This window comes from Pseudonaja textilis, chromosome 6 (assembly GCF_049901715.1).
Source record: "Pseudonaja textilis isolate UNSWEBS1 chromosome 6, rPseTex1.2, whole genome shotgun sequence".
Taxonomy (NCBI): Eukaryota; Metazoa; Chordata; class Lepidosauria; order Squamata; family Elapidae; genus Pseudonaja; species Pseudonaja textilis.
The window spans coordinates 56,874,216-56,900,508 of NC_141995.1; the positions used below are offsets into that span (position 1 = coordinate 56,874,216).

The 26,293-nt window shown below is 43.5% G+C and overlaps 1 protein-coding gene across 2 annotated transcripts in view; it reads left to right on the forward strand.

The window, feature by feature from the left end:
• CRACD (capping protein inhibiting regulator of actin dynamics) overlaps window positions 1-26,293 on the forward strand; it is a 176,263-nt gene that overhangs the window by 72,743 nt on the left and 77,227 nt on the right. For both annotated transcript variants that reach the window (XM_087936646.1, XM_087936647.1), the window contains exon 2: window positions 10,124-10,226. The gene's annotated coding sequence lies outside the window, so the exon portion shown is untranslated. The remainder of the gene's footprint in view (window positions 1-10,123; window positions 10,227-26,293) is intronic.

The following is a 26,293-nucleotide window of genomic DNA, read 5'->3' on the forward strand; positions in this document are numbered from 1 at the left end:
GTAACATGGTTGTTAAGTGGCCTCCGCCTTCATTTTGCTTTTTTTTCAGTGACATTGAAACTTCAAACGGTCACTAAGCGAACTGTTGTAAGTTGAGGACTACCCGTACGTGAATCCTGAATTTCAATGACATAACATGGAATATAAAATAGCATTTAAATTTCACTTTATTACTTTTTTTAAAAAACCATGTGCGGAAATTGGAAGCATCTTACATGCTTATTAAACTAAAATTTTAGTTTGGTGAAATTGGTTGTTGAGTTTGAGTGATCTTGATAACCGTAGTGTAACAATTATGTCGAGAAGCTACAGCCACCAGGTGTCGCAGCGAGCGACCGGTCCGTTGCTCCGTCTGCGTTCTTTCGCTGCCTATGGAGTTCCCCGCAGGGAAGAAGTTTAGAGGGACCCTCGCAAGGGTGAATACCAATAACAGACACCAGACATCCGATTGTTTTCATAGGAGGCAGCACTTCACACCCGAGGCAGATGGATTGACCCAGGCAGCAGCAGCCGCAGCAGGAGGAGGGGGAGGAGGAGAAGGAGGGGGACCTGGAGAAGGAGCTGAGAAAGAGGGGCCTCGGGTGCTCTGTACAAACCTCATTTATTAACCTCTTTCAAGCGGGTGGGGAGCACACAGGGGTAGCAGAGTTTTACCTTATATGGAAGAAGATCATAAACAAAGAACAAAGAACAAAGTATGTGATAGTTTGCAAGCTTGCAAATATGCTTATCATATTGGCTATGGTGTCCTGGGAAGAAAAGCAACAACAGTCAGTGTTTCGTGATCATATTGAAACATTATTCAGTTGGCTAAAACAAGGTCATTGGATACGTGCAAACATCCCTGTATCCGTGTTTGACAATGTCTGCTTAATGGTGGAATAGCCACAATTCCTCCTTTTTTATTATTTTTGTGATGCTGTCTCCAGGTAAAGTCCTTTTTCCCCTGAAATGGATTCAATGGGTGGCAACAAACCCTTCGGTTTGTTGAGATCCTGTTGTACCAATTCATACGAGAAGGAACACTCACCTTCTGACTCTTCATCACTCATATCCAATAAGGCTCCTTTGGGAGCATAGGAGGCATTTGCATCTATTTCATTCTCTGACTCTTCGTCAGAAGACCATTCCAGCAGAGGCTGTTTAACGGAATCTTTGGATACAATAACAGATGTGAGAAAACTGACCGTTTTTGAGTATTACTGATTTCACTATCAAGTGCTTGTAAGCGACCTTGTAAGAATTTTAGCAATCGTCCCATAACACATGGACCTATTAAACAGGCAAGGCATAGCAATATCAGAGGACCGGCTACAGCAGACAACAGGGTAGTTAACCATGGAGAATAATTGAACATGCCTTGATACCATGCTTGATTCTGTTGTCGCTCATTTTCTCTATCCTTCAATCGTTTGCGTAATTCAGCCATTGAATCTTTAACAATACCTGAGTGATCAGCATAAAAACAGCATTCTTCTTTTAAGGCTACACATAATCCCCCTTTGTTTAAAAATAGCAGATCAAGACCTCTTCTATTTTGCAAAGCGACCTCAGCCAGAGAAGTGAGCGAGGCCTGGAGTGCAGAGATCGAGGTCTCAATACGTTTAAGATCTTCATCTACTTGTAAACTAAGTGCTGCTACTTGTTGATGACCAACAGCCAGAGCTGTGACCCCAGTTGCTGCGCCAGCAGCACCAAGGCCCAACAACAGAGACAATGTGAGAGCTGTGACAATTTCTCTTTTTGACGAAGTGGAAATTTTGGGGGTTCTAACACATTAACAAGTTCCGGCCCTGGGTAATAAGTTATCTTGGGGAGCAATTTTACTTGTATGCAAAAGGATTTTTGAGCAATGAGAACGTCCCCATGAACACAGGCTGTAGCTCCCGTGGAGCATGCCCAAACAGAGTTGTTACCTGGAATGAAATACTGACCCCGGAGGCGAGCAGTTATGTTGTTTCCAGAAGAGGTATATAATGGGTTATATCCACCATGCCCGGTAAAGGATGTGATGGCTAACCGTTCTTTGGGCAAATAGACTTGGCAATGATGACCTAATGAAACATTATGACAATACTTGGAATAATTAGCAGGGATATTTCCCAAACAGCATCCTTGACCTATTATGTCAGTAACCGTGATGGAAGAAGTATTCCATCGGCATCCGTTATCTGAGGTGGAATTGCGAATGGGTTCATCTGAGGCTACTGCATCATAAAAGGGTGGCAGGTCAGATAGGCAGAGCCAGCATTGGTCCGTTTTGGAGGAGTCATTAAGGGTGGCTTTTAACAATGCAAAAGAAGAATTAACCAATTGAATTAATGGATTGGCCTGAGTGTCAGATTTTTGTAAAAAGGCAGACTTCAAATTTTGATTTGGACCTATGTCATACGTAGGCAAAGACATTGTTAAACGAATAGTGAAAATGTTACCTTCATCCCTATGACCATCCCATTGCCGTCCCCCCCATGTAAACCCTGACATCCATTGTTGTTGAGTCAATGTCTTCCCTTTTCGGTAAAGGTAATGGTGAGCGGGTTCAGTCTCTGGCCACAACATGGCCACGAAGAGCAGGGAAGGTGCCCACGAGTGCGGGTAATGTTGATATAGTCTCCTTTGGTAGGGGTGACCACCGAATGTGGCCAGTGGACACACAGTTCCATTTTTACAATACCTATCGATTGGACCACCACAAGCAGCGCGGGATTCGCCGGTACTGTGAGCAGGACAAAAGTATAAAGGAAAGTTATGAGCAGGATTTGGAGTGCAAGAGCCTTGTTTGTCCCATATATCAGCTTGCAGTTTTTGTCAGCAAATTTCGACCCCAGTACCCATTTCAGCAAAGTCCATGGATAATGGGGAAACCATGGCCACAGAGTGTAGTTGGTGGTGCTATTAAGAACTTGTCCTTGAGCGTCCAGGATAGTCCAGGTATAGGTATGTGGTTGATGTGCATTCGCGGAGACTGCTCGAGGAGATCGACGGACACGATGGGCGGTGTGTGGAGCATGCTGTTGATACAAAGTGAGAGTCAATCGGGAGGAAGTGGCAAATCCATTGACCATTTTTGTAATTTCACACTGGTACTGTCCATAGTCAGCCAATCGCACGTGGTGAAGGGCCAGGGTTGTAGCACGAAAATGAGAAGTGATGGAATATTGGGTGTCATCTGTCAACAGAGTGTCATTTCGAAACCACCTCCAAATAGTTCCCTTCTTTTTACCGGAGAGCGCTGGACACATTCCATGGCGTTGGAAATGGAGCTGAGACCCGGAAATGCAGGGTATCTGAGGCGATGCGTCCAGATGAGTGTGGTTGTTTTGTGAGAAGTGCCATCGAGGATGAGGCGATGTCTGCGGTCCAAGGGTGACTTATAACGGCCTGGCCAATAAGATGGAAGAGTAGATCTCCAAAGGCAGGCAGCGGAGTCGCAGGGTGGAATGCAGCAGTGAAGGTGTCTCTCAGACGTTCCGAAAGAAGAGAGCGTTGAGTCAAGCAGCTGTAGCCAGGATAGAAACGGTGGGGATAGGGAGGAAAAGCAGAAGAGGGGGTAGACAATAAGAGAACAGTATGATTGAGGTAAGTATGATTAAAGAAAAGCCTAAACAAGAATAGGAGCCAATTGTTTGCGAAGTTACCTGTATAGTCAGAGAAATGAAGCAAGGGAAATAATAATATGAGAGAGTGATTTCTGAAGCAGGCAGAAGAGTGTGGCCATTATGCTGAAAGGCATAATTGCAGGCAGGAAGAGAATTGTCTTCATAAGTAAAGGTTACTGTGCTGTGAAGGGGGCTAGGATAACCCCTGGAGATGCATTAAAGAGTGAAAAGACTGGAGATATCATTGTTAGCAAGAGGGTGAGAGATAGAGGAGTCGTGGCCATTGGGTGGCCCATGGTAGGGCGGACACAACGGGCAGGAACCCAAAGCACTTTGTCAGGAAGTTGTACTGCAGCGTATCCTTTTCCCCACGTGATGAGCTGTGCAGGGCCTTTCCACGCAGGATCTGGAAGTTGCCTGAAATAGACAAGAGGGCGAGAGGAGGGGGCACTGGCTTGGTAAAATGGCGAGAAGCAGCCGTAGAAGAGGGAGAGCCAGTGAGGTTAAGAAAGTTAAGAGCATAGAGTGTAATGTTCAAGATGTTTTGTAACGCCGGGAGGTTCGGGGCCTAAGCCCTTTTTTCCCGTGTGCCGATCAAGGGCATTTTCAGAGTTTGGTTTGCCCTTTCCACAATAGCCTGACCTTGGCTATTGAATGGTATACCGAATTTATGAGTGATGGCCCACTTATGACTAAACTCAGCAAAGGGAGAGCTGACATAAGCAGGACCATTATCTGTTTTGAGAATTTTGGACATCCCAACGTTACGAATGTTCGAATACAGTGATTAATAACATTTTAGTTGCCTCTCCTCTTTGCAATGTTGCCATAATAAACCCTGAATAAGTGTCTACGGACACATGAATGTATTTCTAGGGAGCAAAGGGAGGGTAGTGAGTAATGTCCATCTGCCATGTGTCACAAGCTTGGATACCCCTGGGATTAACACCCTCAGGGATACCTCTAGCCTGGAGACTACATGTGGGACATTGTTGGATTATTGCTGTGGCTTCCTGGTACGTAATCCCGAATTGCTGTACCAGGGCCTTCTTATTTTGATGGAAATAGTCATGACTCTCCCCAGCCGAAAGTGGTTGAGGAAAAGGGAGGAGGTCATGATTTTGCAGGCCTCATCGGCCATATGATTGCCTTCTGATAAAAATCCAGGCAAGTGTTGATGACTTCTTATGTGAGCCACAAACAAGGGCTTACTTCTTTCCTTCAGTAGTGCTTGGAGCTGTAAAAAAAAGTGTCATGAGAGAGGGAGGGGTAACAGGGGAGATATAGGCATCAAACATGCAAACAGCCATTTGAGTGACATACATACTATCAGATATGATATTTAAAGGTTGCTGTGGAAAAAGAGACAAGGCTAATGAGAAAGCAGCCAATTCAGCCTGTTGTGCTGATTTCTGCGGGCAGTTAAGCGTTTATTCCATTGAGCATCTATGTACCACACACAGGCCCCAATAGTCTTAGAGCCATCAGTGAACACAGTAAGGGCTTCTTTCAAGGGCTGTTGAACAAAGGTGACTTCAGAACAAAAGGCACTGTTCGCAAAACCTGTAGCCGAGTATCAGGGGAAGATGGCATGACACTTGACCACACCAATCTTCCAATGAATCCTGTAATACCATGGAGGTTTGCAGGAGAGGTTCCCATTGAGCAATCTTAAAAGGGATATATAGTGTAAAAACATCCATTCCCATCAAGGCTTTGGTTCGTTTTCGCCCCTTCTCTATTAGGGAAGCCATCTGAGCTGCTCTAGTGGTTATAGATGTCTTGGGAGTGTGTGGTAGGTGTAACCATTCCAAAATGTGGAGGCGTTTTTCATCCGAAATTTGAATCACTATAGCAGTTAATAGCTGTTGGGTAGAGAGAATGGCAAGGGAGGGTGGTCTATCAGTGAGGGCACGGTCCACCCATCTAGTGGCTAAAGCTGTATTTACCTGGTGCAAAGCGTGTAAGTGTTGTTCTGAAAGATAAATTTTGTCTGCTGGATGCTTTAATCCTACTAGTGCCTGAAACAGTGGTGACAGCATATGTGTGGTCAATGCAAGATAAGGTCTAGCCCAATTGATGACTCCTAGGCATTGTTGCAGCTGAACCAAGGTGGTTGGTTGAGGAAGTGTAAGTGAGGGAATAGATGGAGAAGCCGTGGAGGCTAATACCTTGTGACCTAAATACTGCATTGGGTAATGAGACTGGATTTTTTCAGGTGCTATGTGTAACCCTGCTTTTGCTAATGTGGTTAAAAGGATTGGAAAGGTTTTCTGAACTGTTCCTTTTGGCCCATCTGCAGCTATCAAGATGTCATCCATGTAATGATAAACAAGAAAAGTGGGAAATTGAGACCTATAAGGCTGCAAGGCCTCGTTAACAAAAAATTGACACATAGTTGGTGAATTTAACATGCCCTGCGGAAGGACCTTCCACTGGTACCGAGCCGTGGGTTTTGAGTTGTTGAGCTCGGGTACTGTGAAGGCAAAAATGATCCTGTCCTTTTGTGCTAAAGGTATGGAGAAAAAACAATCCTTCAAATCTATAATGATAAGATCATATCCGACAGGAATTAAGTTAGGATTAGGCAAACCACACTGCAGAGGTCCCATGGGCTGCAAGATCATATTCACAGTCCTGAACAAGAAGGTGAACAAGAAGGTGCAATGCTTCCAACTTTTCTTTGGTAAGAGGCCATTGATCAGTCCATACAGGCAAAGATGTTTTCAATGTGAGAGTTAATGGTGCAATAGACATATTGAAAGAAAGCAAAGATTTTACACAGAGGTGTTAGGGTAGTTGAATATAGGCATGAAACTGAGAAAGCAAATCACGTCCCCATAGATTGCAGTGCAGGGGAAGAACATAAGGCTTAAGATATGCTGTTATAGTTGAATGTGGAGTAGAAGCAGAGAGCCAATTAGAGCTGACCTTAGCGGCTTGAGCTCCGCCTCGCCTTGCACTGAGGCAGCCTCGGTAAGAGACCAAGTAGGTGGCCACTCAGCAGAGCAGATGACAGAAACATCAGCACCGGTGTCAATCAGGCCATCAAAAGTGTAACCATTCAAGGTAACAGACAGGGTAGGTTTAGAAGCGTGCACAGGTTGCTGTAATGCAAATAGGGAAGGCGGATCAGTAAGTGGCATTAAGATAAGCGTAGCGACCACAGTCCCCTTTTTTAAGGAAAAACAGCGATCCCCTATTGCAGCAAGAGCTAGATTATTGAGAGCAGAGGAGTCATATAGATGAGGAGCAGCAACAATACCTTCTATAGTGAGAGTGGAATTGGGAATGAGCAGAATAGGCAATGAGGGAGGCAAGGGTGTTAAAAGAGTTGCAGTTAAAGGAAGCGTTGCACAACAGCACCAGGGTCATCATACACAAGGTCTTCAGATAACACTACCGGGAAAGTGGTAGTGGGGATGTCAGCCTTGGTAGCGGGGCTAGCTGAGGGCCCCATAGTTAGTTTCCCGAAGGCTGAGCAGAGGGGTTACTACGACACTGCGAAGCCCAGTGAAAGCCTTTACGACAGCGAGGACAGATAGTTTTGGTTTTTAGAATCAGGAGGCGGAGGGCCCTAGCTTGGCTGCGGGGTGCCCCTCCTCCTCCCGGCATCCGACACTGACTTTTAAAATGTCCAGGCTTGCCACAGTTGAAACAATTGCCATTACGAGTTAAAGCAAAAGCGTCGGGAGAAGAAGCAGAAGCAGGGAAAGAAGAAGAAATAGCTGCAGCAAGCGCATCCATTTTATGGGAGGTTGTGCCAACAATTCTACAAAGCTGGAGAAACTCAGCCAAAGTAACCCCTGGCTTGTTAGCAACAGGTTGCAAAATCTTTTGACAGTCATGATTAGCATTAGAAAAGGCCAATTTCATGAGTAATTCCTGTTTAGCAGTAGCATTGTCAATCTGACGATCCAATGCAGTTTGCAAGCGACTAATGAAAGAGGCATAGGATTCATCAGATTCTGCATTACTTTTAAAAAGGTTTGGGTGGATTGTGAGTCTGTATCATCCACCCGTTTTAAAGCATTCATTGCACACATATGAATGATGGCAAAACGCACGGCGGGGACAAGTCTGTTGTTGAACTAAAGTGGCAAATTGTCCTGTCCCTTTAAGATGAGCTTCCGTGACTGCTGCCGGCAAACCTCGCCTTATTTCTACATCAACACATTTTTCATACTCAGACTGCCACACAACATATTGTGCTGGGGTCATAAGCATAGAAAACAACATTTTCCAATCATAGAGCAACATGACAGTATTACCAGAAACTAAGGAATCAAGTATGCCTCTAGTGTAAGGTGAATGCAGACCATAATTAGTTACAGCATCTTTTATGTTTTTCAAGACCTTAAATTCAATGTTAGTATGTACAGGGTTGCCGCCACCTCCCGGGGGAAGGGCAAGAGGGAAGGCAGAAAGAGTTTCAGAGTCATCCAACAGTAGAGGGGAGGAAAGGAGATTGCTAATAAGGCCTCCTCGAGGAGTTAGTGGAGAGGAAGAAGGAGTGGGGGCAGAAGGGGAGGATTAGAAGATTCTGCAGGATTGATGTAAGGTGGTGGAAGAGAGGGAGTTTCCACCTGTGCCACAAGAGGATCTCCAGATTTAGCAGGATTAGTTGAGGAAGAAGAAGAGAGAGGGGGGTTTTAGAGGTAAGAGGTGCAGCATTCTCTTTTGGAGGATAGAGTGTGTTTAATGCTGCCATGACAGCCCGCCAAGATGTTAATATTTCAGGCGGGCTCGGGGATATCGTGTAGATATTTCCCGATTTCTGCCATGAGGAGTGTCGGAGTGTTCCCTTCTCAGGATAAGATGGACAATGTTCCTCTATATATGTCAATAAGTTAGTCAATGATTTTTTTGAAAGAGGATATACAGTGGTGCCATTAAGTTTTTGAAATGAATTAGCCTTCTTCACTATAGTATAAAGTTCATCCCTATGACTTGATGAAACTTTGGAAAGTGAGGAGCCCATTACTTACGATTGTACGATGCCTTTGCCAGGTGCGTAAGAACGGGAGTGAAGGAGATGCACCTCTAGACAGAGATCACACCTTTGAGACAGCGAAGGCAGACGGATCCCGGACGAGCCCCAGTTGTCGCGGCGACCGGTCCGTTGCTCCGTCTGCGTTCTTTCGCTGCCTATGGAGTTCCCCGCAGGGAAGAAGTTTAGAGGACCCTCGCAAGGGTGAATACCAATAACAGACACCAGACATCCGATTGTTTTCATAGGAGGCAGCACTTCACACCCGAGGCAGATGGATTGACCCAGGCAGCAGCAGCCGCAGCAGGAGGAGGGGGAGGAGGAGAAGGAGGGGGACCTGGAGAAGGAGCTGAGAAAGAGGGGCCTCGGGTGCTCTGTACAAACCTCATTTATTAACCTCTTTCAAGCGGGTGGGGGAGCACACAGGGGGTAGCAGAGTTTTACCTTATATGGAAGAAGATCATAAACAAAGAACAAAGAACAAAGTATGTGATAGTTTGCAAGCTTGCAAATATGCTTATCATATTGGCTATGGTGTCCTGGGAAGAAAAGCAACAACAGTCAGTGTTTCGTGATCATATTGAAACATTATTCAGTTGGCTAAAACAAGGTCATTGGATACGTGCAAACATCCCTGTATCCGTGTTTGACAATGTCTGCTTAATGGTGGAATAGCCACAACCAGGGTTTGCATGTGACATACTGTTCTGACCTAAACCTTGTTCCAAGGAAACAAACGTGAAACAGAGGTAACAGCAAAACCTTTTAATGATACTTTACGAATCCCGTTCCTTCATGGCTAAAAGGCTGTTTCAAACTAATTGTCTCTGACAAGAACGAGCCTTGCCAAGGTTGTGCAAGGCTGCCAAGAATACTAGGTAAAGTTGCCAAGAAGTATTTCAAACACAAAGAGTCTCCAAACACAAACTAAGAGAGTCCAAACGTCCACAAGGCTTGAGTGCAAAAACTTCTTTGCTTCCTGCAAAGAACTCCGGTTTCTCAGCTGGCTTTTATCTGTTAAGGGAGGGGCCATTATCTTGCAGCCTTACTCTCGAGTCACCCGTGCTGCTGCAGCTTCTCTTTCCTTCAAGCAGCCCTGTGCGCACATGAACTGAGCACAGGCTCCTCGGGGGCCTCTTCATCACTGCTGCCAGCCTTCACAATCCCTGAAGGCAGAATTCCACTCCCTGGTGGTCCTGGCCCCATCCCTGCATCACACGCAGGCCTTTAATCCGAGTCCTCGCTCTCTGAGACCTCAGCTGTCCGCACCTGCTGCGGGTAAACCACAACACATATACAGACTTTCTCTCTAACTACTTAAAGCAGTAACAAAATCACAGAATAATACAATCTAAAGCAGGTGAAAAATACCGAAATCCGTTAAACTGAATTAATATTCTGAGACAAAAACCTACTTGAACATTGCGGGGCCTACTGCTGAGAAGGCAAGTGTGAGTTTCTGCTGCAAATTGTCACTTAGAGAATTGTCTTTCTCTCCTAACTTATAATTCTGTTGCTATTTCTTCATAAACAGCTGGAAACATAATCATTAACAGGCGCTCCCCACGGATTGTATGCAAAATTCTGAAGTTTAGAAGAAGCTTGAGTAGAAGAATAGAAGATTACATTTGACAGCGGTAAGGAATATTTCAACTTTTATTTGGACTTAACACAAACCATTATTTTTAACTAAATCAGAATTAGTTTTGCAGGTGAAAAAATGTAATAATTGATACAGCCAGGTCTTGGTTTTCCTTCCATTTCTTTTGAAAGTTTTAACACAAAAACAATCCAAACCAATGATTTTGAATTTTTTAAAAAATCACAGCAAACCTTGTAGACAAACCAACGTGGTTTAAAAGAGTGATTTGTCCATCCTCAAAATATGTCTCCCCACTTGCTATGGGATTTATACACTGCAATAATCTTTAAAAAATGCAGGCACTCCAAAAGCAGTTCCATCAACAGACACCTCAACCTACAACCAGCCAATGGACTCCTCAGAATTCAAATCAACAACACAGCCAACCAAAATGGAACCACCCATCAACCAACTCATGTAACCCGCTCCAACTAGCACTTCTACCTCCCTATGACCCTTTCCTGACATGACCTACTCATCACAAGAGCCATCACAAGACCCTCACATGATGTGATCCACACAGTGGCGAGCTGCACATTTTTTAACCACCGGTTCTCTGGCTGGGTAGGCGTGGCTGATTGGTCATGTGACTGGGTGGGTGACATCACTCACCACACCCAGCCCCACCTCCCAGTCCCTCGCCTGAAAAGAAGAGGTAGGATTCAGCCAGGGTTCTGACCCAAGCCTTGTTCAAGTCAAACAAACACAAAGCATGGATAAAAGCAGAACTTTTTGATGCGGCACTGTGAATTTTGTGCATTCACAGCCAAGAGTCATTTCAAACTAATTGTTCCCCGATAAGAGCAAGCCCTTTCAAGGTTGCCAAAGGCTGCCAAGAACAAAAGACTAATTGCAGATAAATATCCAAAGCCAGAAGTTTCCAAAAACAAACCGCAGTAAGCGGGGCTTCAACAAGGACTCTGAGTAGAAAGAACTTCCTTGCTTCCTGCAAAGAAACCAATCCCAAAGGCTGGCTTTTATCCCTTATGGGAGGGGCCATCACCTTCCAGCCTTATTCTTGAGTCACCTGTGCTGCTTCAGCTGCTCCTTCCTTTGAGCAGCCCGGCATGCACACACAGGCTCTCTGGAGTCCTCTCACTGTTCCCAGACTCCACAACCTCCAAAGGCAGCACCCCACTCTCTGATAGTCCTGGCCCATTCCCTGCATCACACACAGGCCCCTCGCCCGAGTCCTTGCTCTCAGAGACTTCAGTTGTCTGCACCTGATGAACCACAACAGCTAGTTGGGACTAATCCCACCCCTGGCTGGCCCTGCCCCTGCCCATTTTTGGACTGTTTTAGGACTGTTTTCAGGCCTTTTTTTCAGCCATTTTCAGGCTGTTATGGGTGCCATTTTCAGGCTGGTATGGTCTGGAAAACGGCCTGAAAAACAGCCTGAAAATGGCCCCAAATGGCTTGAAAATGGCCCCAAAACAGCCTGAGAATGGCCTAGTAAATGACCCAGAAAATGGCCTGAAAACAGCCCAAAAATGGGCAGGGGGGAAGGTCAGCCAGTGGTGGGATTTGCCGGTTTGCTGAACCGTGCTTAATCTTAACTACCGGTTTGCAAGAACCGGTGTGAACCAGCAGTACCCCACTTCTGCATCCCACACCTGACCCAAAAGAAGGCCCATCACAAGATTCTCCCTTGGCAGAACCTACACCTGACCCATCCCAAGATCTTTACCTGATGTGACCTCCCCATCAGAAGACCCACTGACCACATGAAGTCTTTACAAGCCGAAGAACACCAACATCCCCTAAATTCTACCGAAGACGTTACTTAGCTTGGTAATGAATTGTTTGGAAACCAACTCACGAGCTTGGGAAATAAAATAGGCCTCCCCTTTCACCCTGCACCCAAGCTACAGATATTCGCCACTATCGCTAAAATAATTCAGCTGGGGGAGGGGAAATAAATCCAATCAAGATGGAAGCTGGAACCACGTGATTGAAGCTCCACCCCCTTTTCATGTGCAGGAGCTTAATTGTCAGCGCCATCTTGATTTTTTTTAAACCTCCCTGCCTGTTGATGTTCCTGCAGAAATAGTCAAATAATGATGATCGTCACATTATTGTTTATTTACTGTTTCCAAAGATGTGAATTTAAGTTTGGGTATCAGCCGGCATTCAGGAATAAAGAATCCAGTTTAGCGCTTTGCTCAGGCATTCAGATGCAATAGGACCTGAAGGGCTGTGTCCATTCAGGTGGACGTCTGAACTAGAGCTATACTGAAATTTCTCCCGTTAAAAGTGACCCAAATTTGCATCCATGAAGGGAAACCAATTTTACATGAATTAGTAAACCAGCAATTCAGTTAAAAGCAAGCCTTACATACTGTATCTGTGCCTGCAGCTTGTATAATGTTTGCCTGTAATTGATAGAAAAGTCTTTACAGCCATGTGAACCAGGATTCAAGTTGTGTTGGCTTTTGTACATTTGTTCACCATGCAAATTCTCAGCTTCCCCTAGCACTTTTAGTCCCCGAAATCAGCAAATAAATATGTTTGAATTTAGTCTGGGTCCCTCTGCTAACACACACACTTTATGCCCGTAGTTGCTTGATGTCTAGATAGCTGGAAATTATTTACAAACTCTTTGATTAGCTGTATATCAAACAACACTGAGTTCACTTCTTCTGTGTACTGTTTTGCTTCAGAGTGACAGTAGTTTGTTGATTATCCTTCCTTTATTGTTGTTCACCCCCCAAAAAAATCAAGATGGCGGACATACCTAATACTCCTTTCTCCTTCTATTTGACCCACAACAACAATCCTATGAGGTGTATTGAGCTGCAAGGGTGACTGACTAACTCATCCAGTTTTTAAGAAGAGTCTAGACAGTCACTTATCTGCAATGGTATAGGGCAGTGATGGCGAACCGTTTTGTTGTGGTGTGCCATAAACGCATGCACGCTGGCACCCACAGTGCAATGCGCCTACCTGCACATGCGCATGCAACACCCCACCCTGCACTGCACATGTGCGCGTGCCTCCCATCTGATTTTCAGCTTGTTTGACGCTGTTTCCGCCCTCCCGGAGGCTTGAGGGAAGCCTCTGGCATCTCGGGCCCGTTTGGGCATTTCCAGTATTTCTGGAAGGCCCATTTTTCGGCCTCCCGAGGCTGCAGAGGTTTCCCTCGAGCCTCCGGGAGGGCAAAAACGGCCTCTAGTGGCCAAAAATCAGATGGGAGGCGTGCGCATGCACAGTGCAGTTAAGTTTGGCTGGGGCTCATGTGGCCGCACCAATGGCTCTGAGAGCCACCTGTGGCACGCATGCCATAGGTTCCCCATCATGGGTCTCCTGCTTGAGCAGGGGGTGGGGTTGGACTAGAAGACCTCCAAGGTCCCTTGCAGCTCATTCTATTCTAAGGAATTCTACGTTGGTTTTTCATGCCTAAGGCAGGACTCACAGTCTCCTGGTTCCTAGACTAGCAGCTTAACTACTAGAATTTTCTCTCTCTCGACGGAGCTAATTTTTGTAACATGATTTGCTTTCAGGAGTTGAATTTCTGATTCTACTCCAGCTTATTTGAAAACCACGGTACACTTGGCATTTTCTTTTCCCATTGCTTCAGTGCAGGTCTGTTTTCTCACAGGTGGGAGCTCTTGCATAATAGCTCAACCTCTTTCTCCTGGCTTTAAAGCTGAATTCAACCTTGGCTCTTCCTCCTCCTCCTCCTCCTCCTCATCCAAGGTCCATTATTTTATTCCTAGAACATGTTTCTTCCTTAGAACAGTAACTGGTTACGACAGTGGTTCTCAACCTTTCCTTCATCATGGACCCACCCCTTTAAATACCTTTTGTGGCCATCGACGTAAGATTTAAATCATAACATTTCTCCAAGCCTTTGCGGACTGCCTGGTGACATTGCTGGCCTTGCCACAGAGGTCAATGGACCACCGATTAAGAACCCTTGGATGAAGGGGTTCTAAGAGGTCCACACATCTTAGTTTGAAAAACACTGGTTAGGAATTTGGCTCTCTTCGTTCCTGATCCAGTAGCCAAAGTTACATAGAATGATGGTCAGAAGACAGTCTGAGGATAAATTATGGGCATTTTCTCATGTTATTTCCGTATCTCATAAGGGCTTTTAAATTCAACTGAGGTATGGCGGCACAGTGATTGGCGATGCCTGAGAAGATTTCAGTGCTTTCATTTTCTATTTTCTATACTGGATTTCCGTCACACAGCTTCCAGCGGAAGACGGCAACTTCTCATTTTGTTTTATTTTTTTTCAATCCACCAGATAAATGCAGAGAAATATTTCTACTGACAAACATAAATTGGCTAGAGTGGAGGGACTCTTTATTTTATTATCTTTTTGCGTGGAGTGAGGATGAAAGAGCTTTATACCCTTCATAACTGGGAGTAAACCCAATATACACCCCGCTTTTTGGGTCAGATGGACTCAGTGGGCGAGCAGATTAGCGCATGGTTTTCTTTGTGCAGTTTCTGAGTCTTGATATTTTTATAGAACAACTATGAATTGGTTCCGAATTGTCTGTGAGGAATTGAGGAACAGAATGCTTATAATATGTGTGTATCCAGAGCGGTTTCCGCCCCCCACACCAAACAAGTGGGTAATTTCTTGCTTTTTATTCACCTCAAATGTTTTGTGGTTGAAAACCGCCAATGCCTCTAACTGATGTGCCGTTTCAGCATTTAAACAGCCTCTTTGTGGTAGTTCTCACTGCTCAGTTATATATGTGTTTTATTTTATTTTATAGTATCTCACACATCTGTTTTATCTTAACTTGTTAATAAATTCTGACTTCTTCTTCTTGGTAAATTGGAGCTGTATGTTGTATTCCCCAAGCCTTTCCTCTCCCCTTTCTGTAGCTCCCTGGCAGCTTTTATTGCTGAATAATAAATAAATAAAAAGCAGAATGGGATAGAATTCGAAAAGCTATCATTTCTTTCTCTATTAAATCAGTGTTATTCATTCCTGGAAGTCTTTTCTTTTGTTCCATTCATATCCTTTTCTCCTTTAACCTTTCCTAATTATCCCTCCTCCAGAACCAGAAGAGGCAGGAAAGAGAAAGCAAATCATTTGATTTGCAGTGTATTTACTTTCTTGATCATATGCTAGATTATCCCCCCCGACACACACACACACACACACACACATCAGATGATAGGAAGTTTGTTCTGTGTATGTGTGTGTGTGTGAGAGAGAGAGAGAGACAGACAGACAGACAGAGACAGAGACAGAGAGAGACAGAGAGAGAGAGAGAGATGGAGAGAAGGAGAGAGAGAGAGAGAATTAGGCCCTGAACGTCTCTGCCAGATGTTAGCTCCTTTGAATATCAGGATATTAGGGCACATGATGACAGTTCTAATTTTATTTTCATCACCCCATGCCAGAATGACAAGAATACTGCCTTGTTCAAATTTGATTTCATAAATTACTGCTTACTTGAGCGATTTGTGGAGGGTGAAAGTGGGATTTTCCACCTCTGTCCAGTGGTGATATTCTACCAGTTCGGCCCGGTTCGAGCAAACCAGTAGTAAAAAAAATGTTACAGTTTGGCCAAACCGGTATTTCTTTTCTTTTTTCTTTTTTCCTCCTAACGATCGGCTGTTCCGACGATCAGTTGTGCCGGGATCCCCCTCGCTGTCTTATTGCTTCACCCAGGAAACTTCCCTGAGGCCCAGGAGGCCGAAAACGGAGCGCAGGAGGGGGGGGCGCACAGCACCCCCAACCCAACCCCCCACGCGCCATTTTTTTTTTGCCTCCTGGGCCTCAGGGAAGCCCCAAAAATGGAGCATGGGGGCGGGTGCTGCAAAAAAAAGAAGAAAGAGAAAAAGCCACGCCCACCCAGTCACATGGCCATATGCCCACCTCGCCAGGCCCCAGAACCAGTAGTAAAAATATTTGCATCCTACCCCTGCTCTGTTCCTTCCTTAGCAGACCATAGGAAATGTCGTATTCACAGACTGACTGTAGTCCTCAGTCCGGTCCGCACTTCTGGCGGGAGCTCAGACCGCTCCCTTTTGGTTGATGCCGTTTGACAGCCGGCTATAAAAGGAGCTGTCAAAGGGCATCAGCTGTTGCCGCCAGCTGACTGCCTGTTAGCCCCGGCAGCCGCGGCAACCGTTTATTCTTGGAATAAAGCTTCTTGTCTGTTAGCTCCGGGTCTGCCTCAGTATTTACCGCCGCTCTACAACAGGAAACAACTGCATTGACCAAGACTATTAGCCTTTCCTTTGGCACTCCTGAGAGGAGTGGGGCAGGGTGGGCGGAGCTGGGCGGTCGGTCCAAATACCGGTTCAGCGAACCAGACGCAAATGTAACATCCGGTTCGCGCAAAACGGTCCGAACCGTTAGAATCCCACCCCCCAAGAAGACCCACATCAAGCAGGAACATGAAGAAGAGCTGACAGATTTGGGGAGGATTGCGCCATGAAACAGCAGAGAATTCTGTTTCCTGTCTCCCCATACAGTTACCTACCATCACTGCCGGTCAGCCGTTGGACAGGCTGATCCGAGTTTGTGAACCAAGGATCAACTTGTGGTGGATATAAGAGGAACACTTGGGTCAATATAATTAATCTCTCCTGATCTCGAAAGCAGGTTGCTCCCAAAAGACGGATCCCAAGGACTGGAGGGAAGGTTCAATCTTGCAGCAGCCTTAAGCGTTAGATGCCAGGTTGATCTTATCTTCTAAGGGTCACCTTGCTATGGGGTTACAAAATGGGTCGGAGGATTGTTTATGATCTCTGAGTTGGGTTAAAAAAAAAAACTTACATCAGTAGTTTTGAGTCTTTCTTTTGGACTAAACGATGCATAGTTGTGATTCATTTCATCATTAAACAAACCATGCAATTCAACCACGATAAAGTTGATTTCTGTGATTTAATCTATGTGACTCTGTTGTATTGTACATTTTGTTCCAGTAACATTTAGCAAACAATGGCTAAAGATGAAAGAGGTACAGAACGCAAAGTTCAGTCCAAAGGACTAGGTAGCAATGCTCCAGGTACAGAAAAATATATATATATATATAACATTATCAAAATTGGACAAGAATAACAAAATGTATGGTTTGGGATACAGATTAAAGAGACAGAATTTGTTCTTGGATTTGGAAGTGGCTAAATTGCAATGGTATCATTATCAAACTCATTATTCTTAAACACAATATACATTGGAAACAATGTTAGGACCTACTGTAATAGAGAGATTAATTAAAATTAATAGGTACTATAAAGACGTGAGCCTCATAAACCGCAACTAGGGGTTGCATTGTATAGGTAACATTTGATTTACGACCACAATTGAGCTCAAAATTTCCATTGTAAAGTTGTAAAATGGGGCAAAACAAATTCATCACTTAGCAACATCAGTTTTGGGCTCAGTTGTCGTCAGAAGTTGCGGACTACCTGTATCTGGATGGGAAATCACTACTAGAGCTGTAGTGTGGATCTGAACATTGGCTCTGCTTTTGCTACAGGATTTATATTCCTTCCTCCACCGTTCTGTCAGAACTGGAGAAGCTTCTTAGATGAGAAGCGAAACATCTCCAAGGAAAACCAAACTCCAGCTGCCTTTTGAAAAAAAGTCCTTACTTGGGACTTCCAAGTAAGAAATGAATAAAGCTAATCATAGATGACCTGGTTTGATTGAAGAAACCCAAAGTGCCCTCTGCTTTAATGGATCTTTCTTGGACTGGTGAAAATTATTTAGAGATAGTTGCACTTGGATTTGGATCTAGCAGCAAAACTATTAATATTTAACCATCTCCAAAATTGCATTTGCCCATACCGCCATCTCTTTCCCATGCATCGATTAATTGCTCTCTGAAATTTTCGGTCAGTGGGTATAGCCAGTTTTAATCACCATTGTAACAATTCTGTCTCTTTATCGCTGCAAACGATGTGTGTGTTATTTGTGTGCTGTTGCTGTGTTCGTTGCTGCAGGATTCTGACTTGCAATTATGCAAGCGAAGAGCACAATTTCATGATGTTCTGAAGTGTGACTTTCCTACATTCTGTGCTTTTTTTTTTCCCCCTCTATGTTTTTCTTTTCAAGGGCATGCTTTAAATTTGGAGTTTTATCATTGATTGCATGAAGCTTTTGGCAAATGCTGTAATCATGGAAAGCTTCTATGGAATTAGTGGCAGATGAAAAAAAAAAAGATATAACAGAGGAACATTAAAGGATCGATATAAGAAAGCCACACTGCCAAATCTTGGATTAAAGCGTCAATATTAAAATTTGTGTATCAGTTCTAAAATGCAAAGATGGGCATTAACGGATAATAGCAGTTCCTTTCATCAATAAACACCTTCAAACCTCTGTAAAATAGAACTGCAGAGCCCCATTCAAGGGAAGTTGACAGTTGCAGAAACCAAGACCATGTGCTTGTCACATTTTTGGCAAAAGTACAGAAGCGATTATGTTCTTCTAATCTTCCGGGATGTATCTTTGTCTGATTTGATTTCCATGTCTTAGTGGCAGACAATGTTGCCAGATCTCTCGTCAAAACAATAAGAATAGAAAATAACCATTAAAATGACCACATAATAACATGTTTTATTCTACACCTCTGGGATTCACTGGTGGTTCCTTCCAAAGCCCTAATTAGGTTTCACCAAGTTTCAATTTTTAAAGTCAGCCAGGGACTCCTAAACAATAAGCAGAACAACTCAGTAGCTGTTTTATTGTAGAACTCTGAAGATGGAAGTCATTAGAATAAACTCACCCAACCCTCCACGATGGCTACAATCATGCAGCTGTCCCTTTTTAATGTGTCTTCTGGATGAACATTAAATGGGATGGCATTTTTGTTGCGTAGTTTGGCTGCACTCTTGATCATTATTATTTAAATCTTCCTAATGGATGTAGTAAATAATCTCATGGATGGGCATATGTCATGGTTCAAACTCATGATCCTTGTAGTCTCTTCCAGCTCTACTACTCCGTGATCTTAGTGATGACTGATCATAGAGCAAGTGCCCTCGCAGCACTGGTGATCTATTCATGCTTCCATATACTTTGCCACCCTGTGTAAAATGCCTCTCCATGTAAAAAGCTGTTGTTCTTTAACAGGGAACAACACCGAAGAAGATAAGCTCAAGATCCAGAAGGATCTTGACAGAGTAGAACACTGGCCTGTACCTAACAAAATGAAATTCAATGTAGAGAAAAGTAAAGTCCTACACATAGGCAAGAAAAACCCCAAGTAAACATGTAGACTGGGTGAAATCAGGCTCAATAGCAGTAATTGTGAGAGGGATCTTGGAGTCTTAGTGGACAGCCAGCTAAATAGGAGCCAGCAGTGTGCAACAGCAGCCAAAAAAGCTAATGCAATCCTAAATTGCGTTAACAGAGAGATACAATCAGGATCAAGGGAGGTACTAATACCACTGTATAAAGCCTTAGTAAGACCACATCTAGAGTACTGCATCCAGTTTTGGACACCACACTATAAAAAGGAAATTGAGACTCTAGAAAAAGTACAGAGAAGAAGAGCAACCAGGATGATTAGGGGACCGGAGATTAAACATAGGAAAAATGGTTACTGGGCACAGCTAGTGTAGTGAAGAGAAGGACCAGGGAAGACACGATAGCAATCTTCCAATATTTGAGGGGCTGCCACAGAGAGGAGGAGGAAGGGGGTCAATCTATTTTCTAAAGCACCCGAAGGCCAGACAAGGAATAATAGATGGAAACTGAACCAGGAGAGATTTAACCTGGAAATAAGGAGAAACTTTCTGACAATGAGAACAATCAACCAATGGAACAGAAGTTGTCCTCGGAAGTTGTGGGAGCTTCATCACTTGAGACTTTCAAGAAGAGATTGGTCTGCCATTTGTCAGAAATGTGTAGGGGTCTCCTGCTTGGGTAGGGGGTTGGACTAGATGACCTACAAGGTCCCTTCCAACTCTGGTTATCTGTTACCTGATAATTCTGGCCTACACAAACCAAGTGGACTGATTGAAACTTCCCTTGTTTTAGATGTTAGTACCTAAAATGCCTAAAGCAAGACATCTAGAACAAAAAAACCACAACTTCTGTCCAGGGTCACACTCCCCCAAAGTTTTAAGTGTGGCTTATGGAGTTCCTCCAAATTATGCCAAATTATCATTTTTAACATGAGAGAAGGGGTAAATTATTAAATGCCTGTTGAGTTCCTTTGTTAGTTCAGAGTATACGTTTATCTTGTAAGGATTATTGTTTAATTCAGTGGTGCCTCCTGTCCTCTTCTATCTTTGTTCTGTGTAACTTTGGAAGTGACCATTCCAGACAGATTTCAAGACACCTGTGGTCTTGTTGGCTTCTGCTTTGGAAGACAGAGCTCAAAATGTAAGTTAAGTAGGATATGGGGACATTTTCCAGCAGAAAACCAGAGTGATGCTAGATGACTAATAAGAAGTATGAATAACACTATCTGGAGAACTGAACACTACATTTACATAACATTCTGGGGGTTTACATAACATTCTAGCTATGGTCTGCAGTGCCTTTGTAGATAGTGCTGTATACATACTTTAATTGAAGATTTGGATTGTTTCTGTAGTTGTATTTAAAAAGTGAAACTGGTATTTTTCTCTTTTTCAAGCAATATATAGAGATTGGAGGAGGGACATAGCTTTCTTCCTAGACCACGATGTTCCATGATAAGACCAGGCTTCAAAAGTATTTAGCATGAGAATCTGTACAACAGTTCAATTTTCATTATCACTGTGTTGTTTGTAACCTCCTTTTTCTTCAAAAGAAGCTAACTGGAACATACTAAAAAGTAAAACCATATTAATCCCAACCAACAGAACAATGTGGAAACTCATAAAACTGCTACAATTACTCTAAAAACATGACACTTTAGTATCATAGAGAGAGAAAAAAAATCAAATTGCTGAACACCACAATAGTCACGATCAGCTCCAAGTTTAAACAAAACGTTTAAAGCAGTACAACCTGGCTACCTCAGAGCCTATGGTAGCATGATCAGTTATTCCCTTGAGTTCATGGATCTTTTGTAGATGCTGCCAAATCATGCTCCAAACCGAATTGTTCCCAAGGGATAATGTGTTAGTGAAGCCTCTGGCATGTAAGTGTGTATTTATAGTTGTATTTGATTTTCTTGATGTTGTTCTGTTCTCTGGTAATGTTTAAATTGTCAGTTGGGTGTTGTAAGCTGCTCAGATGTCTGTGGAGATTCTCAGTCATCAGGTTCATGGTTGTTGCAAAGGAGCTTTTTCAAAAGATAACTGGACTTGCTTCATTTTCAAACACAAACAATGTCTTTAAGGAAAAAGTCCAGTTTTCTTTTGAAAAAGTACCTTGAGTACAAGGCGTGTCAAGCTCACATCGTCACGGCGGCGTCACGTGACATATCGGGACTTTCCCCCCACCCTTCGCTAAACCGTGCATGGGCGTAACGCAATCGGCCTGTGTACCGGGAGTTTGACAGGCTTGCTTTAGGATAAGCTGCACAAAATCTTTTGCAGTAGAGTAGCCGTAACCAATCTAAATGAGGATGCTTGGGCGGGGATGATGAGGTAATCCTTAATTTTCCTTGAGTTTCCTAATATTATAAAAGCAGCAGGAATGTGAAAAAGAGATTGCAAGAACGAGAAGCGAGATTGTGCTTGAAGAGCAGCCAGCTTTGAAAATCCAGATGGTGTTCCTTGCATAGACAGCACCATTCTTCATAGAACTGCGGAGAATCTTTGTGCTTTATTTGCTTCTATCCGAATAAGGGTGACGGTCTTTTTTTCCACACTTTTGCTAAATTTGCTTAATTTCTCTTTGGGTTAGTATTTATCTTCACTAATATGTACACCTGGAACTTTTGGTACGATTTCTTTAGATATTCATGGAATGTGGGTCTGTGGAGCAGGTATCTTGAATGGAGATTGGTGTCCTACCAGGCTGCAAATTCAGATGAATTCGGTGCTCCTTAGTGGGCTACCAGAACTAGAGTGAAAAAATCTGGACACAAGATGGCAGCATCCTGAAAAAACTAACACGCTTCCGCCATCTAGTGACTGATTTGGGTTTTGCATCTGAGATGCATGTCCAACTTGGGCAGGGAGGTTTCTATTGCACATATTTTGTTCTAATAAAACAAGAGGGAAAAATACCAGATACTCAGTTCAAGAAGTAGTTATAAGACCTAACTAGATAGAAATCTAATCCCCAGATTCAGGAGAGCTCTAATCTTGGCAAGATGTAATTGTCAGGATTCCGGCACTTAACTCGATTTAAATCATAGTCTCGAGGCAAACTTCCAAAGCTTCAAAAGGATTTATTGGGAGTTAAAGGTGCAGTATTGCCTGGGTGTTGCCAACTCTGAGACACATCATTCATTGTCACCCTTGACCCTGCTTTCCCCCCATCCCTGGGTGTGTCATAATTCATATTCTCCAATGGGACACATCCATAGCCAAGAATCATCAATCATGCTTTCCAGTTAGATTTTTGCATGGCAGAAACTTCAGTCACCTAGTTACTATCTCTGAAAACACTTATGGAATGCACTTTCGGTTTTGCAAGCTGCTGTACTGCTCCCCCTTCCCTTTCTGATGGCAACTCTAAAAAGACCAGAGAAATATGTTCTGAGTTGACAGTAAAACCCTTCAACAGCTGTTCTCAAGAGGAAATTATGAATGTCTTATTTGAACAAAACTTTGCCCTTTGATGAATCAGTCCCCGAAGCACCAACTCTTGTCCTGTTACTTTGCTATGTTAGCCAGTTAAGGCTAATATCCCCATCTACTCAGATTTTGAGGCCACCCAGATCTATTTTATTTACAGCGGCTATCATTCGATCGATATGATCTAACTACTCTGAACATGGCTAGGTTTTGCTTCACCATTTGTAAAGTACACCACAAGTTTACGATACCAATTTTATAATTGTTGGTTTTATTTATTGTTTTTGGTCTTATATTTTGTTTTCTCTTGTTTTTGAGCTGGTCTATGACTAATAAAATCTTATCTTTGGAAAGCTGTTAGGTCTTTAAATAATCACCTGACCTCAGGGATGCAACATGCATAATTATAATTATAATTTAAGATTTCTAAGGCTGCCTACTTTGAGGGAAAGGAGAGGGTGGAAGGAAGGAAGGAAGGGAAGAAGGAAGGAAGGAAGGGAGGGAGGAAGGAAGGAAGGAAGGAAGGAAGGAAGGAAGGAAGGAAGGAAGGAAGGAAGGAAGGAAGGTCCCCCCTTCAGTAAGTCCAAAGAATTTGAAAGAATACAATAAATTTTGTAAATAAAAATGGTGACAGTTCACAGAGATTACTAGGTGCAAATAGAAATATTTGGTATTTCCATAGCAAGGAAAATAAAGCAGGAATGGTTAAACTGAATACTTTGCTTAAAGAGGAAAATATGTTCGTATTTGGAATTTGTGCTTGTGCAGAAAAAAAATGAAACTTTGATTTTGGTTTTGTTGATTAGAAAGATTTGGTGTTATAGAAATGGCTAGTTATATATCAATATGTAAAAGCAAAAAAGTGGAGGTTGGAGTCTGTTGGGGTGTATTTATCTTGTACTGTGCTAGCAAGAGTTGGAAATCAATGGCCCCTTTTCCTTCTTTCTCTCTTCCCCCTTATATTTCACACCCCCTTTTCCTGTTCCCTTCCCTTCATTTCCTATTTCCTATTTTCGGTATTTTATACAATAGAAATAAAAAAGGCAAGGAAAAAAAGATTTCTAAGACTGCCCAACATGATCGACTCTGGATGGCATACGAGCTTAAAAAAAAAAAAGCAAACCAACAGAGTATAGTAAAAAAAGGCCAAACAAAAGAGAGTTGTAGCAGGAAGTGTGCTGGAGGTGTTTGTGTGTGTCTGTGTGTACACTGGCTAGAGATACCAGCCTGACCATCCTCATCAAAATTCAGAGAACCCTTGGTCTAGACATTGGTGCTGTGTTCTGTGTCTAGAGGTTGCTAGCAGACAGCAATTCATACCAAACACAGGTGCACGACTGCTAACTTGAGACTGGGTGTATGGAGCATATTTCTGCCACTGGCTACTGGGCTATTTCTCAGCAAATTCAACCTGCTTGATTGTTGATCTAGGAAGCTCTGTGTGGCTTGAAGGGACCAGGTTAGCTGAAAGACCACCTGCTCCTGCATGAATAGGCCAGCCAATCTAATTTGGGCTTCTTGTTGATTTCTTTTTTTTTTTCCTAGAAGAAAAAATAATAATAATTAGTGGTGTTGGTGGGGAGATAGAAACCATGAAAAAAGAAAGAGTTTAAATGAGGACTAAACAGGACTGTAAAAAAGATTCCATAAGGACTCCTACTCAGGGGACCCTGAGGACACAGATAAACCCCCTAAACAAATAATTCCCACAACACCGTCCAACTATTTACAAAGTCTGTATTGCTATTACTGTTAATCTTCTTATCACTCCTTATCACCCGTCCCCTCCCACTTCTGACTGTATGACTGTAACTTTGTCGCTTGTATCCTTACGATCGATATTGACTGTTTCCTAGTATGATTTGATCGCTTATTGTCCCCTATGACTATCACTGAGTGTTGTACTTTATGATTCTTGCTTCTTGACGAATGTATCTTTTCTTTTATGTACACTGAGAGAATTTGCACCCAGACCAGTTCCTTGTGTGTCCAATCACACTTGGCCAATAAAAGAATTTTATTCTTCTATTCAATTCCAAGTGCTTCAACGACCCTCTAAAAGGATGCAAATGACCAGAGGTCTGAAAGGAATATAAATCCCCATTCCACGCTGTCCTGTCAGAGCTGAAGAAGCTTCTTGGATGAGAAGCGAAATGTCTTCAGAAAGAAAAAAACAAGGAAGTCCTGGTGCCTCCTGAAAAAGCACCTTTGGGAGAACCATGGATGACTGAGAATCTCTACAGAATTCCATAAGAATTATACAAACGTTCTGAGGGCTGTGATAATTATATTTATATATATATATATATAGTGATCTTGATGGTAGACTAAGAGACTTGGATACTCCCCAGATGCAGATATGGTGTGGCTTCAAGAAGCACTGGAGGGAGATGGGATCCAAGTCATCCAACAACTGGAACATTGTAATTGGTTGGTTACTTAACTGTAGGCAAGTATGCTTGCAAACCAAACCTTGAAGGTGACAAGAGAAAGAAAACATTATGCAGAAAATGGCTTAAAGGTTCAAAAGTGATTGACAGGCCAGGAATACCTTCTCTAGTGATCTCTCCTTCTCCCTCTCTCCTTCCCTCTCCCCCCTTCCCTCTCTCTCTCCCTCTCTCCCTCCTTCTCCCTCTCCCTTTCTCCCTCCCTCTCTCCTTCCTCTTCTTCCTCTTCCTCCCTCCCTCTACCCCCTCTCTCTCCTCCCTCTCCCTCCCTCCCTCTCTCTCTCCCTCTTTCTCCCTCTCCCTTTCTCCCTCCCTCTCTCCTTCCTCTTCTTCTCCCTCCCTCCCTCCCCCCCTCTCTCTCCCTCCCCCCCCTCCCTCTCCCCTCCCTCTCTCTCCCTCCCTTGCTCTCTCCTTCTCCTTCCCTCCCTCTCACTCTCTCCCTCCCTCTCTCTCCCCTCCCTCCTGCTCTTTCCCTCTCCCTCTCCCTCTCCCTTTCCCTCCCTCCCTCTCGCTCTCTCCCTCCCTCTCCCTCTCCCTCCCCTCCTCTCTCTCTCTCTCTCTCTCTCTCCACACACACACACACACACACACACGGAGTGGGAAGAGGACTAATAGCAAAAGTGACAAAGAATCTTAATTCCTTTTTCTGTTTTAAGCAGTAGCTACTTTTTTGGCTTCTCGAAGAGCAGGGTACTTGAAATACATTTTGGGAACATGAGTCATTATAGGAAAAACAAAAGGTTTGAGGAAACACAAAATTTCCACTAAAATGGCAGCTCTTTCCTGTGTATTCTCTCCCCATCAAAAGACACCCACAACATTTTATGGCTTGGTTGTGTAAGGCAGAATATCTTTTTCTGCCTCTGCTCCAACATGCTGATGGAAAATTAAGAAAGTTTCACCACATGATGGTGAAACTTGGGGTCATCCTTTAGCACCAAGTTATTACGGCTTGTATTTTTCTATAGTTTGGGGAATAAATCCACATGACCATGTTTACATACAGTGG